At 41.6% G+C, this 19,236-nt stretch overlaps 1 protein-coding gene across 2 annotated transcripts in view; it reads right to left on the bottom strand.

Moving 5' to 3' along the window:
• Positions 1 to 13,640, bottom strand: part of fryl (furry homolog, like) — a 109,858-nt gene extending 96,218 nt beyond the window's left edge. For both annotated transcript variants that reach the window (XM_080431823.1, XM_080431822.1), the window contains exons 1-2: positions 13,522 to 13,640; positions 3,104 to 3,172 (exon numbers count right to left, since the gene is read on the bottom strand). The gene's annotated coding sequence lies outside the window, so the exon portion shown is untranslated. The remainder of the gene's footprint in view (positions 1 to 3,103; positions 3,173 to 13,521) is intronic.
• Between the last annotated feature and the right edge of the window lie 5,596 nt (positions 13,641 to 19,236).

Here is a 19,236-nt window from a genome sequence, read left to right as displayed (position 1 = left end):
AAACACACACTATAGTGCATTGAGGACCAAAGCTAGTAGCTGCTGGTGACGGATGAAGATGAGGAGAGGCTGAGGCCTAGCGAGGCCTGGTAAGAATCAGAGAGTCAGAGGGGAGAGAAAGAGAGAGAGCTGAGTGATGAGGGTTGGGGGGGGAGATAGTCATCGCAGGGTCTGAGCAGCACAATGGGCCGGTGGAGGCAGCTGTGCTGCTGTGGGGGCCAGGTCGGCGGTGCTGACTGGTTAGAACAATACCCCGGCGCAGGAGGCCCAGATCCCAATCAGCCCAGGAATGTGGAAGAGGAAGCGCTCGGGAACAATGCGCAGCGTTCCCTTATGCCATTCCAGGGTACCGCCCGCCTGCCGCTGGCCTGCTCTGCAGTCCAGCCCTGAGAAAACAGGAAAGCCGGCGGACTGCGGGCCCAATCAGCTGGGTCCCTGCTGGTCCGCACACTGTCACTTTCTGCTTCTACTGCCGCCAGGTTATGCTAGTGTAGTTGATCCGGAAAGGCATCAATAACGACACCCCCCCCCCCCCCTCTCATACCTGAAACCTCAGAAAGATTAGGCCAGGATTTCATAACGACGCTGTATCGCCCTCCCATGGCACAAACAAACACTGCATCATATGCTAGTGCTACTAGAGACACACATTCGCCTGCATTTTCTTTCACACCAGCTTTCTGTCCAACCCCTCAAATTACTACAAATTACGTGTTCTTTTGTCACATTTTGCATAACAGGTTGTTCAGACATCTGAACAGTGCTGTAAGATGGTGCTTCAGCCAAATGTCAATCATCTTTGATGTAAACAGGAAAAACGTGTGTGTGTGTGTAAGTGTGTGCGCTTGTGTGTGTGCGTGCTTGTTCGCTTGTGTATAGGTGTGTGTGTGTGTGTGTGTGTGTGTGTGTGTGTGTGTGTGTGTGTGTGTGTGTGTGTGTGTGTGTGTGTGTGAGAGTGTATGTGTGTGTGCATGTGTATGTGTATGTGTATGTGTATGTGTATGTGTATATGTATGTGTATGTGTGTGTGTGTGTGTCAGACAAAGAGATCAGGCTGATTGTGCGTTGTTGTGAATGACAGTTGTGAGGCAACCCTCCGAGAACTAGGTTGTCAGTGTCGAGGAATGCCAGAATGTGATCTGACCGGCCTCGGGGTCATGATCGCTCTGTTTGAGTCAGAGCCAATCACCACTCCGTGGCAACACGAGGCCTTCAGTTACACTACAACGATAAAAGGTACGTACACTGTAAAAACCTGAATTGACGGGAATGAACCAGCTCTTGCTTTAGCGTCGCAACATTTACCATTGCTTGCTCAACAGAACATGAGCCCATCTTCTTTTAACCCTTCAAATTACTAGGGAGGGAAGTTGACCAAGACAACAGCTATGGTCCGGTGTGACCTGGGAAGCGGCAAGCCACAGTTTCGTTCTCACCTTAGCCATCGAGCAGATGATGGTTTACCACCTAAGCCATGTTTTATATTTTGTCATGTGATGGCGACATGCAGAAACCATTGCATCTACAAGCTCACAATGTGTCGTGAGCTTGTAGATCTTCTATTTTCCCTATAACATATTTTTTTGTCTGCCACAAATATTTTCTGCTGAAATAATTTCTCATTTACCAAGTTATACCTTCATTTCTTTTCAGGGAACTTTATACTGAATACCCCAAAAAATAAATTATGACCGAACTTTAATCACCACTACATTTTCCTACAAAATACTCAGTATCAATTTATCCATTTATAATTACTACTACTGAAGAAATATGCTTGTGGCAACTCAAAATCTGATTGCCAGCCAGCCAGGGTAAGAGGGGGTGTGGGTGTCATAACTGTCATATACGGTAAAGAACCATGCACGAGTGTTGGAAAAATTACTGTAAAACCTGGTTTGTACTTCGTCCGTACGACGGTGTTGCGCGGTGAACTTTTTGCAAGCCCACAACGTGTCACATCCTTGGGGCCTTGAGGGCTTTTAGATCGGCTATGTTCACCGCACAACAGCGTCATATAGACAAAGTATAACCAGGCTTATTGGAACGTCCCTGCATGCGGAGTCTGCCGCACACGCCGTTGTTTTGGTTCAGATGGAACCGTTTTTTTAAAGCATTCTGTATACATATTTATTTTCTGTGCGTCTCGTGCTGTGAGTTTGCGCACCACTTGCACAGTGACTTTGAAATGCGATGTCGGCTAAAAAAAAACACTTCGTCAAAGTGGAGATTAATTTGCATCCCGAAATACATATTTTTAAGTCCCCAGGACGTCGGGATTCCCTTAGTCTCGAGCCCTAGTCTGACAGCATACGAATGTAACCAAATGGACCTGTAAGGGTAACACTGAGGATTTTACCGCGTATACTGCAAGCAAAGGCTGAAGCCTCCCCTCGATGTAGGTCAGACTGCTATTGATACAACACTGTGTTTCAGAGTGCTGCAGAGACCTGCTACATACCTTGGCGTGTCTGCACTCCCATATTACAGGCCTGATTGCGTCCATTTCCAGCTTACGCCTGAGTAACATTTAGCAGCGTGCGGGTGTCGCGTAACGAAGACAGCAGATCTACAAGCTCACAGCGGGCAACTCAGGCTTTACAATAGAAAGCCAAAGTATCAACTGGCTTGTTGTGAGTGAGTTGGAAACACACAATCCCTTTCTGTGTGTGTGTGTGTGTGTGTGTGTGTGTGTGTGTGTGTGTGTGTGTGTGTGTGTGTGTGTGTGTGTGTGTGTGTGTGTGTGTGTGTGTGTGTGTGTGTGTGTGTGTGTGTGTGTGTGTGTGTGCGTGTGCGTGTGGTCAGTCAGTGTTGTGACCGAGTGGCGTGAGGCATTCCTGAGCTAACAGCTGTCAGGCTGGACATCAACTCATTTACAGGCTAGTCGAGTTACCTAAGCCCGGGAAGAACTTAAAATGGCTACAAAACAAAACCACCAAAAAAAAAGAAAAAGCTCTGAAAACCTCCACTGTGCTACTTTTCAGATTGCAGCACAACAACAAGATTAATCCAGCATATTCTTTCCCACACTGATTAGCAGCTCTTGGCTTCCGTAAAACCTCCAAGCGCTCCACAGTGCACAGTAGAAGCATGTGTGACGTACCTTAAGGCCATAGAGTGATGGACTGCGAGAGGCAAAGATGGACGTCCAACGATGTCACTGCACAAGTAACTGAAACACACAAGAGAACACACAGGATCAGTAAACCATAGTGATATTTATCCACATCTTTGTACAGTACAGTGTATCATCTTGGATGGGCACAGTACGAAAAGAACATCTTTGAATGGTCCAGTGGTTCACATCCCTTTTTTCCTTGAAGCCCCCCTTCTTACGTCTGACAAAGGATGAGACACCCACACATGAGTAGAGCTGTCACGATTCTGACATTTTACGTGACAATTAATTGTCACACAAATAATTGCGATTAACGGTTTAATTGTGTTTTTGTCGTTGAACACTGGAACATATGAATTACATTTCTGTTTGGCTTTTAGGCTTTGAAGTTACACAGGGCAGATATGACAAATAACCTAAATATACAAAGAAATGACTGACATATTTCATAACTTTATACTTTCAAAAGAACAATAGTGGAAATAGCCGCTGAAGCGTTGTGAGAATGTAGATCTGCTATCTGCACTATTTAAAAAAAAAAAAAAATATATTTGAACATTTCTCAACATGGAAACGATTATGACGATTATGCCAAACAATTGCGATTATGTAATAATTGTGACAGGCCTACACATGAGCGCACACATACGTTTTTTAACAATCTTATTATACTGTACTTCACAATGATGTGGGAGTTAGCTTTGTTAAAGTTACATAATAGATACTGTATGACAAGCTGGACTGATAATCACATTGAGAACATACAGGCAGACAGTGTATGAAAACAAGATGATTTTGTGCATCATGTAATGTTTAACATTTTGGAGTCCCTCCAAAAACAGACATGGCCTCACACCAGGTCCTTAATTACTGAAATCAGACTTGTTGTGAATAACACAGGTTAAAAGGAAAGCAGCAGATGTAGAGAGGAGATCTGGGTAAAAACATTATATTCCCTTGGTGCTGTTGAAAGATATAATGAAAACAACTATTTCTGTTTTATATTTATTTGTATTATTGTTTTAAATAACTTTTGAAACAAGATTATTTCTGATAATTAATAATAATAACATTAACCATTTACGCCCTATTTCATACCTCAGATATTACAAGACACCATCTTGATGGAAGGTCCAGCGGGACCAAAACCTCATGTCAACGCTTGAACAAATTTGATGCTGCTGAGCAAGAGCAGTGTGCTGGATTTTTGTTCATGGATATTTCTTCATCATTCAATTGGTACATACTTTGGATATAAAAAAATGAGCTGATCTACAAACTCACAACGTGCCAAAATGTGACATATTGTGAGCTTGTAGATCTGGCATAAAATAAAGTTGTTGTTTTTTTTACATTTTCGTCAATGATAACATTCCAAAACAGGGATACCATACAGGTAGAATGCAAAAACACCATCTAAATATTAGAGGATTACACATATTGCCTAGAGCTAGAGCTACCCTCTAGCTGCTTTACAATCTGGTCCCAGAGCAGCAGGTGAAGGGACAGCCTACTGTTGGCTCCATTCCACGTTCTGTGTCGGGGTCAGGAGGATTACAAACTCCTCCGGACTCCGGAGTGGATGAATAATCTCAGATTTCCCACTGCATCCAAGAGGCAGTTTCATAAGTGGTCACAGCCCCCGAAAAGTAGAGGCTCTTCCCCCTTCCCTCAGGTCCCCCTCTAGTCTATATTATGTAATAATATAGTGCCGTCACACTATAATGTGTCCGGGTTGCTCAGTCGGTAGAGCACGCCTTTGGATCACAAGGTCATGGGTTCGATCCCGGGCATCGCCAACTCAGCGTATGAGTAGCATGGCACGGCTTGAGTGCGGCAACTCGTGCAGCAAGTACTGGGAGCCGATGGTAGGAGTGGTGCTCCACCTCAGCAATCCATCTCCCAGGGGTCTAGAGCATAGACTCCCATGTTCTCGAATCTCGATTGATACCGATAATAATCCTCTCCGACCTACTTACCTACATTATAACGATTCAGCCGATATTGGCTATGATAGATATGGTACCAGTATAGACTGTACGTTGTCCAACATACACATGTGCCGATATGAAACTTTTTTACAGAACATAATGCAGAATTCAGTGCACTGATGTCATTTTGAACAAAACATTATATTGTTTAACTGCAAAATAATCTGACTCCATAGTCTCCATTATGTCTTTGGTGGTTATCAAACACTTAGTCTTTTTTTAAATCTTTTTTGCTCCTTAATATCAATATATACCTCAAAACTCCAGTATCAGTATGTCTAAGATATGATATTATTAACGGTTGTCGTATTCCGCATGACACAGTGCTTGATGGCCACAGCAATACAAACATGCTGGCACAAGCTAGTAGTATGTAGAGTGAAATGTATCCTGCTACCCCTTGATAATGGTGCAAATATAGTGCCACTGGACAGATCAACAAAACACAACTTACATACACAAAATACATCTGTGATCAAACAAAGAGAGGAAGGGTGAAGCATGACTTACGGTGCCGTGCACCGAAAATAGCCGATCTACAAGCTCAAAGGCTCGTGGTAGGCTGCGACGTGTTGTGAGCTTGTAGACTGGTTATTTTTGGTCGCTGTCGTACGGCGAAGCATAACTTAGGCTTGCATGAGTCAGTGAGTCAGACACGGAACACGTCAGGCAGACAGAGAAGTTCAGCTGTGTGAAGAAGAACTTCCACTCCCCACTGATGTGGACAACTTGTGAGAAGTTTAACAGGTCAAAAAAAAAGAAGAAAAGGAAATAACACTGACAAACCGAAAAGCCACAGTACAGGGCTCGTGGACACATGCAGCCCCGCCTCCTGCAAGAAAACGCAATAAGACACTTCAAATCCAACAGCTTCTCACGCTGACAGACCTGAGTGAATATATCTGGCTTCCTGTTCCACCTCGGCAGCTCCAAACACACCCCAAAAGAAAAAAAAGAAGAAAAAAACTTGTGACCACAGAAAAAGAGCGAGGCCAACTTTGTGTACCTCCTGGAGGTTGAGGCAAACAGACGCACTAAAACCTCTGCGCTATATATAGACTGGTGGGTAGAGACAGTCGCATTTTGCTGGCATTACAAAATAATGCTAACGAATGAGGCCTTTTATGGAATTTGGATCTGCGGGAGGAGACGGGGGCACGTTGCTGCAAGCAAGCAGCAAGACAAACTGTAAGGAACGTAAAAGATCAACAGAGCAGAGAGTGTTGACGTGAGCAATGGTTAACTTGGACTTCAACCTTGAGGTTTTTCAGGCAGGAAGGATGCTACAATCAGACATTTATAAACTATATAGGCCTATATCTTTTTGTGTGGCTTCTTCCTTATTTTCATCTTGAATGCATAATGCAATGCCAAGTCAGTAATGCCAGTCAGCATTAATTGAACTGTATATACCTTACAGCACTGGTTCTCAACTTGGACCGGGCACCCCCAGGGTGTTGCAGGCCCCCCCCAGTGATAGTTGGGAACCAAATGCAGGTCTGTAACTCTGAGAGTGTACAAACTCTCGGGTGCATTTGGTTCCATTTGTGCACACTCAGAGTTAAATTAACATTGATGATTTGACAGTGTAGATTCAGGTACAAGAGATAAAATAAATCTTGTCAAATGGGGGTCCGTGGCCTAATGGCATAATCGCCGTTTTATAGTCACACACAAGGAGGCCTAACTTTCAAAAGCAATAATATCAACATGGGCTGGACTTGTTATTTGTAACAGCCTGTGTAGCCTTTAGCCAGCAACCAGGGCGCTGCGCTGCTGTATCGCAAATGGGACAAAGGCAAACCAAATAGCCTACATCTGGTTCACTCCAGTGCTAAATGACAGGCCAGGGCCCCCACTGTAATCGCTACCTTTCTGCAGAGCGGAAATATCGCTGGCTTCTTTTGACAGAGAGGACTTTCATGCTGCCGCCCAGAGACAACCACCTATTTGCATGTCTCAACAGATTTGCCTTTGCACCTGACCTGACTGGCTCACATCTAATGGCCTAATATATATTTGGCGTTGTACTTGCTCTGCTTGAGACTTACTGAGGACCCAGGCCAGACTTGGAGCGTCTCCCGGGCTTGATATATACTTCGTTGCGAGGAGTGTTTGCGCACCGTAAATAGCTGATCTACAAGCTCACAACATGTCACGCTGCGACACATCGTGAGCTTGCAGATCAGCTATTTTCGGCGCGCGACACCAAAGCGCAACCGAGTATAAATCCAGGCCTTAGGGCAAAAGCGGGGTGGTTTCTTTGGTGAAGTCGGACCCAAACATCAATTATGTTCCAAACCCTTTCTCCCAAAGCCAAGAATAATCTGCCTCAGCAGGGCTCAATTATAGGCTATTTCTAGCTCAACTCATTCCACGCTGAGCGTTACAGTACAGCCTTTCAATGCACTCAATGAGAAAAGTCAACTTGTTCTGGGATCAATGACCCACATCTAGTATCAAGCAATCTGTCTTAAACTGTGCTTAAAATTAATGTGCACTTATTCCCACATGTACATAGGAAGGCAACATGAGAAGCTTTTAAGCCTAATTTATACACAATTGCATGACGTTGTAGCTCACTCAAAGTAACTCATTGCAAGCTAACAACGCGTTACAATGCAGCGCTTGTCAGCAAGCCACACCGGCATGCAATGGGGTATACATTTAAATTAAGCTTGGGTGTTTTGGTTTCAGACCCTTGAGAACGTGTCCTTTAAATTGCATTTTATTCTCATCAGTGGGCAGGAGAGTTTCAGCTTGAACTTGAAATACTAGCATTATTGACGGCATTATGAATACATTTCACCATGAACCACGGTGCTGTTCTAAAGAAAACAGCCAAGCAAGCCCCATATCCAGCTTGACGTTAAGTCAAGCAGTGTCATTCAGATTCACTTGCAGTCTGTGGCTTCTTGACATACTCTCAGGTTAATCATTAATCTAAACTGCAAATACACACAAACAGACAGACAAACAACACCTGGACGCAACCTCCTCAGTCTAAGTGGAGATAAGGGCTCATCTGTGGCACACAGGCCAAACAAATGAAAGCTGTCATCTAGGCCACTGGTTCTCAACGCTGGGTCCGGGGACTCCCGAGGGGTCCTTAACAGGTGGCTGGAGGAGGTCCCGTCAGCTACATGATGTATAATTAGGAACCAAATGTACCCTTACACAGGGATTGACACTAACGCCTGCCCGACTGCCCGGGGCAGGTAAATAAAACTTGCGGGCAGGTGGAGTTAGCTTTCAGCCTGCCCTACAGGGCAAGTGCACGCTTGAGTTGCAGTGGGGACGCAACCATCTTTTGTTCACTATAAACACAACATGAGATATCTGTCTAAACACATGAACGTGGCCAGAGCACTCTGCCCCCCGCCCTCTTGTCTTCCCTCTCTGTCCTTCCCTCCCACGCACACACACTTTGTGTAACACACACACACACTTTACGTGCAGTGGCTCTTATGAGTAGAGCCAAACCGCAACATCGGCCATTATTTCACCAATGTGGCCCGATGTTTTTTTTTTAATCATCATTCATTTCCCCTACACTTGTCTTTTAGAACGTTGGAACTGCCATTCTACTAGAACTAACCAGTAGACTAGAGGTATAACACAAGTGAACTGCTTAGCAGCTATCTCATGGATTGTCAATGCCAGCGCATCTGTGCATATCAAACGGTAGGCTAAACAACCCGACGTTTTATCAACTGCCGCATATAGATTAATAAATGTGACGAAATACAGTCAAATCCCAAACTTATGAGAGATCCAGCCAGCAATAGAAATTAATTACTGGAAACAACTTCAAAGTTTATGCTATCATTCAAATAAGAAAGAAGCTGTGCCCTCACCGCTCTGACGGACAAGAAATAAATATAATCCTTTAAAAACAGCCATGTTCTGTTCCTTTTTTAAACGATAATCCAAAGAGGAAGGTTTCAACAGCTAGAATCATGACAGTTTGACATTGTTTGAGCAGTTTTTGGTGTGCAAAACTAGTCACAAGCTCCCTCATGAAGTTAATTGTGTGCAGCTGCTGTGCTTGGTGCGCAGATCCCCGCCAGGCCAGGTTGTCTACCCAGGCCTGTGAAATTCATAGGCAGCCTATTGGAATGAAATCTGCTAAAACTGACTGATATACTGATACAGAACCATATATAGGCTATATAACGTTGCTGTCAGGTGGAAACCTTGTTTATCCTTAAAAAACAAAACAAAAATTAAAATAGTGAAAATAGCTGATCTACAAGCTCACAATGCATTGTATCTCGACACGTTGGGAGCTTGTAGATCTGCTATTTTACTCTTATAGTGCGACACTCTTGAATGATGAAGTAGGGCATTTATGAACAAACATATTTTTCCATATTCTGCCCGACAACGACAATATATGATTTCATCATTTGCATGTATCCATCAAAACATTATTTATGTTTATTTGTATGAACTTCAAAATGGTCTGTGGAATGTAAAATAAGAGCACTGTTGGCCTATAATGTGCTGTTTTCACTGTTGCTACACTTAAAAATATAAAATAACAAGTGTTAACCCATAGTCATATTCATAGCTATTTAGATACTTGGCATAAATATTGAGGTATGACATTTTTTATCGTGCAGCCCCATAATTCACAAGTAGAAAGTAAAAATATGTGTTAAAAATGTGTTAAATTGAACGGTAATTCAAATTTTACCATAAATTTATAAAGGACGATTTACTTTTCGGGCAAGTGGGCAAGACCTGTGGGCAAGTAGAACATGACCTGCACTTGCCCGACGGGCAAGTGCCTCTGAGACCTTAGTGTCAACCCCTGCTTACAGGTCTGTACACATGTGTTTATTTGTACACTTTCAGCGTCAAATTAACACTGGAGATTTTACAGTGTAGCTTGGGGTCCCAGAGATTTTTAAAAATGGCCTAATGCATATCAAACTAAGGGGTCCTTACTAAATTAAAACGGTTGAGAATCACTGATCTCGGTTGTAAAACACTAACATCGTCATTCAGTATATTGGACAGCTGCCTTATCTCGCATACAGTAGAACAATAGAGTGTTAATTAACTCAGGATTCCTCTGTGCACCAGTGTCTCTGAGAAGGGCGCAGGTGAGCTGCCAAGAGCTCAGAGAACCAGCTCTTACACAAGAGTCAATCATCTGAGATATCTGCGTCGCAGTGGACTCCTCATCCGTGTGATGTGAGGGACAACTCATGTATTTAATCGTATGAAGCAGCAGGTATACTGTAGATTGGAAAGGTCCACACTGGGGCTGGCCGGTAAGGAGTAATATTTATATCACAGTATAATTTTAAGCGCTGATGGTAACTGTATATGATGATGTATTCCATTTCCTTAAAATGTCAATATAAATGCTTCTGAAGGGCTAATGGGTGGCACAGGGGTAAAGTATACCTGCCTGCCCACCAGAGACTTAGTCTAGGCGTTTGCACCGCGGTGCATCCAGTTTGGCTGAGCATCTATACGAACACGTTTGGCCGTGTTCGGGGGAGGGAAGCCGGGTGGGGAGGACCGAGGGAGGGTGATCTTTGTCGCTGAACACACAGATGCTCCTACAGTCTGGGCCAGCGCCTGTCAACATTTGGTGTTGAACAGGACGAGTAGGACGGAGGTGCTACGTCCTCCCGGTAGGGGCTCCTCATTGGCAGGTGAGCCAGTAGGATACAACAGCAGTGGCAACAGAAATTAGAATATATTGGCATATTGACTAAATTGGGGTAAAATAATGGGCTACTCTAAATTAATCAAAATAAAGGCTTCTGAAGGGGTAAAGCACTGGTATGCCAATATATATTAGTACACTTAAATGTATTACTAGGACATATTTCAAATAGTAGATTAAAAGGTATTTTAAAAACATGATATTGTGCAAAACTGCTATAATAATGAAAAGTACAAAACCTTTTCTCTGAAAAACACTGCATGAAATACAATCAAATCAAGCTACTGGCTTCAAGTACAGGAGAATAAAAAGAAAAAGCTCTACCAGTCAGCACGGTATGGTCAAAATCCACAATGTAGGGCAAATCCATACCGTCTACACCGTTTGTACCTTCCACCCCTTGTCCATACAAACAACAAATATGGATACAAATAGTTTGTGCTCTTGTTAAACACAGTCCAAATGATTAGGTATTCCAATCAGGTGCGTAAGCTGAACGCCAGACAGAGGTCCAGACAAGAAAATGACATGACGTTAACTACAACAACACAACAGCTCAATTGGCCAACATTCTGCTGATAGGTGAGACAGACGAGCATTGCGTCAGGAGGAAAAAAGCCTCATCATCTGACTGACCAGAGTGGTGTTAAACTAATGGATCTATTAAGTCAGATCCAGGGGAAGCAACAGTGACTTTTGGAAAAACAAAAAGGATTATGTGATAAAAAAAAGGACAACTTAAAAGGGTGAAAAGATGATACTTGTGCCCCTTAGTCGTTGTGCATTACATAATATTTTCGTGACCACCAGTGAACTGCTGAGTTAACAGTTAATCCTAGCAGGGGGACAGCTTAGTGAGGGGCCAAAGAGGGGGAGGGAGGGGGGAGCTTTTTTCTTTTTACCAAGCCAGCTATTCTATCCCCATGCTCATCACTGATACCAGATTAAACAAAACACAATCCCTTGAATTATGCCCCAGATCATCGCAAATTGATGCGTTTTCAACAACCTAGAGGGATTCCCAGCAATTTGAGGGCGTGCGTGCATCAACAACAGCCTACACATCTGCACTCCCACCAGGGGCTTATATCCCATGCAGGACAGAGGGAAGAAAGATAGTCGGTTCCAATATGTATACATTAACCACGTAAAGTCTATACACTCAGTTGGCCGGGGTTGCCCAAAGTTCTGTACTAGGTCTGCTAGTATTTCCCTCTACATCAAAAATAGCTGATCACAAATTCACAACACTTCGCCTGTTCTTGGCAAATGTTCACCACCCGAATATGTGTATGTGCAAAAAAGCAAATACTGTCAAGTGTCAACTGAGATGAAACAAAGTGGTGGCATCATAGTCCACTGACTGACTGACAGGAGAATCATTCTTTCTTCTCTCTGCAGAACTGCTGAGATATAAAAGTATTCATCCAACTATACAAGAGGACCCACACAGCCCAGAGCATGACCAACTCCTATGTGGGCACGTGGGTGAAACTGACTTTTCACCCCATCAATGTGTATTGTGCCTACGTCTGAAATAGTTTGGCCATCTCCACCTCCAGCCTCGCAACAGGCTGACCAGATTCCTCTCTCCCTCTCTGTCTCTGTCTCGCTCTCTGTGTCTGTGTTCCAGTCTCGCAGCTCAGCTCTTGCACAGCACAAGAACAAATCCTCCATTGTGTGTCTGTCATGCACTCTCTCGATAGAGAAAATGAAGTTCTCTGAAGCATGCGAGATGCAACGCTGACAATTCTCCCAGTGTCATGCAGGAGGTGCGACAAGCAAGAGAGATGTCATGCTGTATGCATGTTTTTGTTTACTCTGTCAAAACGGCACAGGGACAGCTTTTAGGCTGAGTGACCACATAGCTACCAAACTATAATGCAATCTTCATAGAGAAAAAGACTAATATTTTGCAGAATTCTCTTTCATTTGCCCAGGAAAGACAGAGATTAAAAATAAATCACTGCAGCCCACTTTAAATAGATTGTGACTTAGGGGAGTGCATGGTTATTTCAGTTAGCAGAGGAGAAGTGATGTTGATTTAAAGTAAAGGCTATTTGCACCTTGCATTTAGACTTCAGTGATTGCTACTGACATAAGGCTTACCTAATACATACACAATTAAATCCTTAAGTGTTATTTTATCCACGTAACTATGTACACACGGAACAAATTCCATTCGTACACTCAATAGTTAAATTAACAAAACAAATGGAACGGTTGCAACAGTAGATCTACCAAAAACAAAACACTGCAAAACATGCAGTAATGCACAGTTAGCTAACGTCAGCTAGCTTTTTATTTAGCAGTTTAGCTTGACGTCGAGACAAGAGTATGTGTTCTGTACAAGTTACACTAAAAAGCTTCCAAGCAGTAAACAAAACAACTTCATTTATCCAGCCAGCTGGTTGACAACTCCACGTTAATGTGTAATAACAACAATAGAGACAAACGAAATCCTCTCAAACAGAACCAAACTAAAAGCAGTCACAGAAAAAGTGAGGAGTGGAGAGGAGCTGACACTGCTGCTGCTCTCCACAGCTTGAAGCTAAAGCTAATGCTAAATCTGAGAGCAAAACTCCCATCTGTCTGTCTGTACCAGTAGCATCATGCTAGGCTACGTTAGCCTGTTTTTGCTAACGCAGTTTTACACACCTCAACAACATCACATTATTAACGGTGTCTGTTCACTTCAATACTTTGTTTATCTAACGTGTACTCACAACTTCCGTGGTCCTGGTGTTGTTGTACTTTTATCTAGACGTAGCTGTGTGGCTCACAGACAGTCATTTTGGACCAACAAGGCAAGGTTTCCTCCTCCATGAAGGGGCTGCAATTGAAGCTCTGAGGTTTTTTTTTCTTCCTCTAACTAGGGTTTTGTGCAGTGTTGCCAGGTTTTGTGAGAGAAATAAGCAACCAGGTCTAGGAAAACAAGCCTGAAATAAGTAACTTACAGGCCACATGAGCACTTCAGATCTAGATCAGCTATTTTCAAAAACTCTTGCAATGAAATGTGGAATATTTGGAAATTTGTTGAAACATTCTAACAACACAAATGCTCCCCTGGGCACAAAACATTTTCATGAAAATATTTAAAAAACACTGGTTTAAAGGGATACTTCACTTTCACATAAAATAAACATTAAAAATATATATTAAAAAAAATGAAAGAAGTTATGGCAAAATAAAGGCCCCCTCACACATTAGTAGGACACTCTAATGCGTGAGGGGGCCATGAATTTTCCATTACTTTTTTCATTTATTTTTAATATATTTTTTAAATGTTTCCCCGTTCCGAAAGTGAAGTATCCCTTTAAATAATAAATTAAAAAATTGGAGGCAAGCCTAAATAAGCAACTTTACAGAAAAACAAGCCCAAAGTCGCTTATAATAAGCGGACATGGCAACGCTGGTTTTGTGGTAGAAGAGCGCCACTGTCAACACGACACGCTGGTCCCGCCCTATACCTCTATGGTCCCGCCTCCGGAGTGGTACACCCACATCTGTGACCCGTTGAAGTAGGTGACCATCACGCCCGCCCTGTTCAATATTTTTTTCGGCAGGGCAAAAGAAATGTTTGATAAAATATTTAAATATACATTTTGTTTTATATGATAAAAGTATTTTATTTAATATTTGCAAATATTTCATCATTTCTGCAGGCTAAATGTTTGATGAAAACATTTTAATTTAAAATTAAAGTAAGTATTTCGTAGGTTTTTTATCATTGCTAGTGTTGATTATGTCTTGTTTGTTTATTATTGTATATTATTGTATGTCTCTAAATGTCTTAATGAATTGAATAGATGTGACCACAATGGAAACAACAAGCCCAGGACGCCAGACTGGGCTTTTTGTGTTATCCTTTTGAAAATCATTGTAAACCGTACCTCTTTTTTTTTGATGATTGAATATTTTATTGGACATAAATGTCCAAGTCAAACACTCAAGTCTAAAAGGATAACAACCTACAAAACTGTTACTAAGGTATTCAATCAATCAATTTTAATATTTCATTTTATTCAATGGGCTGCTGCGTTGCATTGTGAGCTTCATGTCGATCGGCTATTTTTCAGCGAAAGCTTCCCCCACAATAACGGAAACCCGAAAATACACACTGGTATTGAGCCCTGAGGGACTCCGGTTACCCATATGGGGTTAAATGATCGCCCTCCTCCTCGACTGCTGTGCAGAAATCGAGGAGAAATAACCAAACAAACGGGAGATTCAATAGGGCAACAATGTCGGTGTGACGTCGTTCCTAACTGGCTGTGCTGGTAAGACGCCTACCACACTATGAGGCGTCCCGTTGGATGAGACACCTGTCAATCAGAAGCTGTGCCAGAGAACGACCTGGTGATTGGGTAACATTTTGGGGATGAAATCGGGTGAGCTCGATTTACAGGACAACATTGTGACCACACACCATTTCTGATATGCGGTGCGGCATGTTTTAATGCAGTCGTCCTGTAAAAATGAATAAATAATGATATAATTTTTTTTATAAAAAATGTTATACATCATAGGCTTACCAGTGGTAGAAAAAGTTTTTTTTTTAAATTGTACTTAAGTAAAAGTATCAATACTGCAATGTAGAAATAATCTGTTACAAGTAGTCCAGAATTAAAAAAATACTTGAGTAAAAGTACAAAAGTATTGGTATCAAAATGTACTTTAAAGTACCAAAAGTAGAAAGTACTCGTTATGCGGAATGTCCCATTTCACAAGTTTTCAAAATGTATAACATGTATAAAAAACCTTTTGAAAATAGCAGATCTACAAGCTCACAGCACGCGTTGTGAGCTTGTAGGCCTAGATCTGCTATTTTCAAATACCCAAAGTATATAGGGCTGATGTCTGTGGTATGTTTTCTAATAATAATCCAAATCTGCAAAGAAGTAGCCTAACTAAAGTGTTCAATGTGGAGTAAAAGTACAATATGTGGATCTGAGATGTAGGCCTATGTGGAGTAGAAGTAAAAGTATTGAAAATTGGAAGTAGGCCTACTACTCCAGTAGAGTAAAACATACTTACATTTTTTACTTATTTACACCACTGCACCTGCTGTTGAAAGTGTTCGTTATTGTTGTTCTTCTTCTCCTGTCTTCAACGCCACCCAATCGGGCAGTCCGGTGTTTCCAAACGCTCACCCTCAAAGATTGGTCATTGAAGAAGCCTGATTGTTGTGACATTTTACGCATGGAGTCTTGCTGTTGCAGATCAACCAGACGGTCCAGTCCAGTCCAGGCCTTTATTGTAGGACTGTATATATTGGAGGCAATGGAGGGTATAAATAATGTCCCGCTCACAGAAAGATATTACAGATCATCAGTTACAGATCGATATACAGGTTAGTATTATGGTCAATAACGGGGTTAATACCTGCTAATATGCTATAATAACTTGCATTGTAACTAACTTGTAACTAACTACCCAGCGCTGCCTACACTGTGTGTGTGTGTGTGTGTGTGTGTGTGTGTGTGTGTGTGTGTGTGTGTGTGTGTGTACTGTGTGTGTGTGTGTGTGTGTGTGTGTGTGTGTGTGTGTGTGTGTGTGTGTGTGTGTGCGTGTGCGTGCAGTGGTGCAAGTACTCAAATGCTGTATAACAACAACTGTTGAAAATAAGAGACTGCATGGGTCCCACTGTATTACTCAGACTAGAAGAAGCTGATAAGCCCCCTTTCAGGCTTTTCTCCTGTAAATCAGACAGCAGGATAATAATAAGGGTCTAATAATTTGAAAGACCCATAGAGCATAAAGATGAGTTGACATGTACACCTTAGAGCATGATAACATTTTGTTTTTAAATATATATTTTTTCTAAACATATTGAGCACAGTTTTGAACATTCTTGGCTCACTGTACTCACAGTATTGTAAACCAAATGAACCCCATAGGTATGCTCTTGGCAGAAATAGCAGATGGTTATATACTGAGCAACACGGATTATTCACCACATGTTTTGAAACATTTTCTGTTGATCTGGTGTGTACTCTCGAACTGGAGTAACAAATGGATAAATGAACACCGATGATTTTACTGTGTGATAAGAAAAGGCTAATATAGGGTGATTTGTGTCATAATGGAATGAATGCAAATGAAACAAGATTTAAGTTGAATCTTTATTGCATAAAGCGATGAATATCTCTTTAAGATTCTTCCTACAGACATTTGTGCTTAATGTTTATAAGTTATAAATGTTCATTAAGCTGTAAATAACAGCTTAATGTTACGCATTCATTTCATTATGAGACAAATATCTAATAGTGCATGCCATGGTGGTAGGTAGCCCAATGACTTTTTGTCTGGAAGTGAACATGGGGCTTGGATTAATTATACACTCTTTCAGGATATACTATCATCAGTCGATGAAGCTATTGTAACCCTTACAGAAGAGGACAGGAGAATCTTACAGGAATGCATCAAAGAGAGCTTTTATTCCCGGGGTAAGTTATCTGTGTTTATAACAGTTTAATAACAATTTCTGAGGTTCACCGGAGAAGTAGAACCATAAGTTTTACTGCATGCACGAAAACAACATTGTTGTTTTTTTTTACTTGCAGGCCTGCCATTCTCTGCTGTTGCAATGATTGCAACCAAATTGCTCATCAAAAGCTTATCAATTGTCTTGCAAAATAAATATTATAAACTACTGGTATGTGTTGTGGGGATAAGATAGTAATTTGTCTTTCTCACATAGGAGTTCTGAAACCTTCCTTACCTAAGATCGCCACTCACTGGGCCAGTGAGTATACACAGTATATGCCATGCATATACATACCTTGTACATCTATTTCTATTATCCTATTAATATAAAACTACTGACTTTCTCACATAGGAGCTCTGAAATCTTCCTTACCTAAGATCGCCAGTGAGTATACACAGTATATGCCATGCATATACATACATTGTACATCTATTATCCTATTAGTATAAAACTACTGACTTTTGTTTTTGCTCTTGTTTTTCTCTCTTTCTCTTTCTTTTTTTCCCTTTTCTATTTTTATTATTAAATATGCTGCAATACTTTCATTTTCCAGTTGCTTATGCTGGTCTTGTGGGCCTCTGCGCAGGGACCATATTACTCAAATATCTGTGAAGAGAAATTCCGAAATCGAGAAAATTCTCCACTGGGCGAAGCCCTTCGTCAAGGACGATTTCTACCTCAGCGGTCAGTATTGCATTTGAAATCACACATCACACCAAAATCTAGACGTCACTGAAAACAACCACGAATCATTAGCTTTCCAATGATGCAAACAATATTGTTCTACAAATATTCCGACTCAGAGAACATTTTTGGGCGGTGAAACCGCCCCTATAAGTGAGATTTGGAAAAATGTACAAATATCTTGGGCAGTGAAACCGGCCCTAAAAGTTTGTACAATTATCCTGCGCTGTGATTGGCCAATCACAATCTATTCAGGACTGTGATTGGCCAGTGTCACATGACACATGTGCATAGCCCTATGTGATTGGCCAGTGTCACATGACACATGTGCATAGCCCTATATAAGCAACCATAACTTAAAAAAAACCAAATTATTGTTTTTTTTAAGTTATGGTTTTGTCCATCATAAAGTGTGTTTTACAAAAGATAAATGTATTTATCTTTTGTACATGATTGATCGACTCCGTTCAGTATTGTGATTAGCTAGCAAGACACATGCTGACACTAAGTGGCTCTTTCAGATCAAAGCATATATATTGGTTGACTCCATTCAGTATTGTGGTTAGCTAGGAAGACACCGCCCACTTCACACAGGGTGTGATTTTTAAAGGGTGTTTAAGATTAAATAAGTTGAATATGAAAGGCATATTTATAGGCAGCTCCTGTCTTCAATGAGAAAAGACTGAAAGCAATATAAACATGTGCCATAGTCATTTCATAAATAGATAGACCCTTATCGATCCTGCAGGAGGAATTCAGTTTCCAAAGGCAAGAATACAGCATGATACTGTAGAAGCACAGGGCAGATATACGTAGAAGGAAAACAGAGATGTAGCTATGGGTAGCAACAAGATAATAGTATTGTAAAAAGATACAAAACATTGCAGTATCAACAATATACAGTATCAGTGAGAAAAAGTTAAGTATTAGTACAGTATTGTCGTGTAGATGGACGTTAGGACATTAATGAATTCAGACAACCCCCAAAGATCCAGGACAAAAACAGTAGCATTACAGTATTATTACAAATACAGTATCAGTGTCAGTACAGTGTTGTTGTCAGAATAGGTTTGCCATGCTGACAAATGAGTAAACTTGTTCCCTCTCCTCATTTGATGTTCTCCAAGTGAGTTTAAAAGGTTCAATGATGTCCGACTGATTTCGATATAGGATCAGGTCATAAATGTCACTGCAGTGTTGTTGACCTGCTGTCTTTGATTCTCATCGTTCCCATCTAGACTCAGGACATCGACACCAGCAGAAGGAG

The sequence above is a fragment of the Gymnoscopelus braueri genome, assembly GCF_963280865.1.
Source record: "Gymnoscopelus braueri genome assembly, chromosome: 6".
NCBI lineage: Eukaryota > Metazoa > Chordata > Actinopteri > Myctophiformes > Myctophidae > Gymnoscopelus > Gymnoscopelus braueri.
The sequence above is the reverse complement of the archived record's forward strand: the minus strand, read 5'-3'. Positions and strand labels throughout refer to the sequence as shown.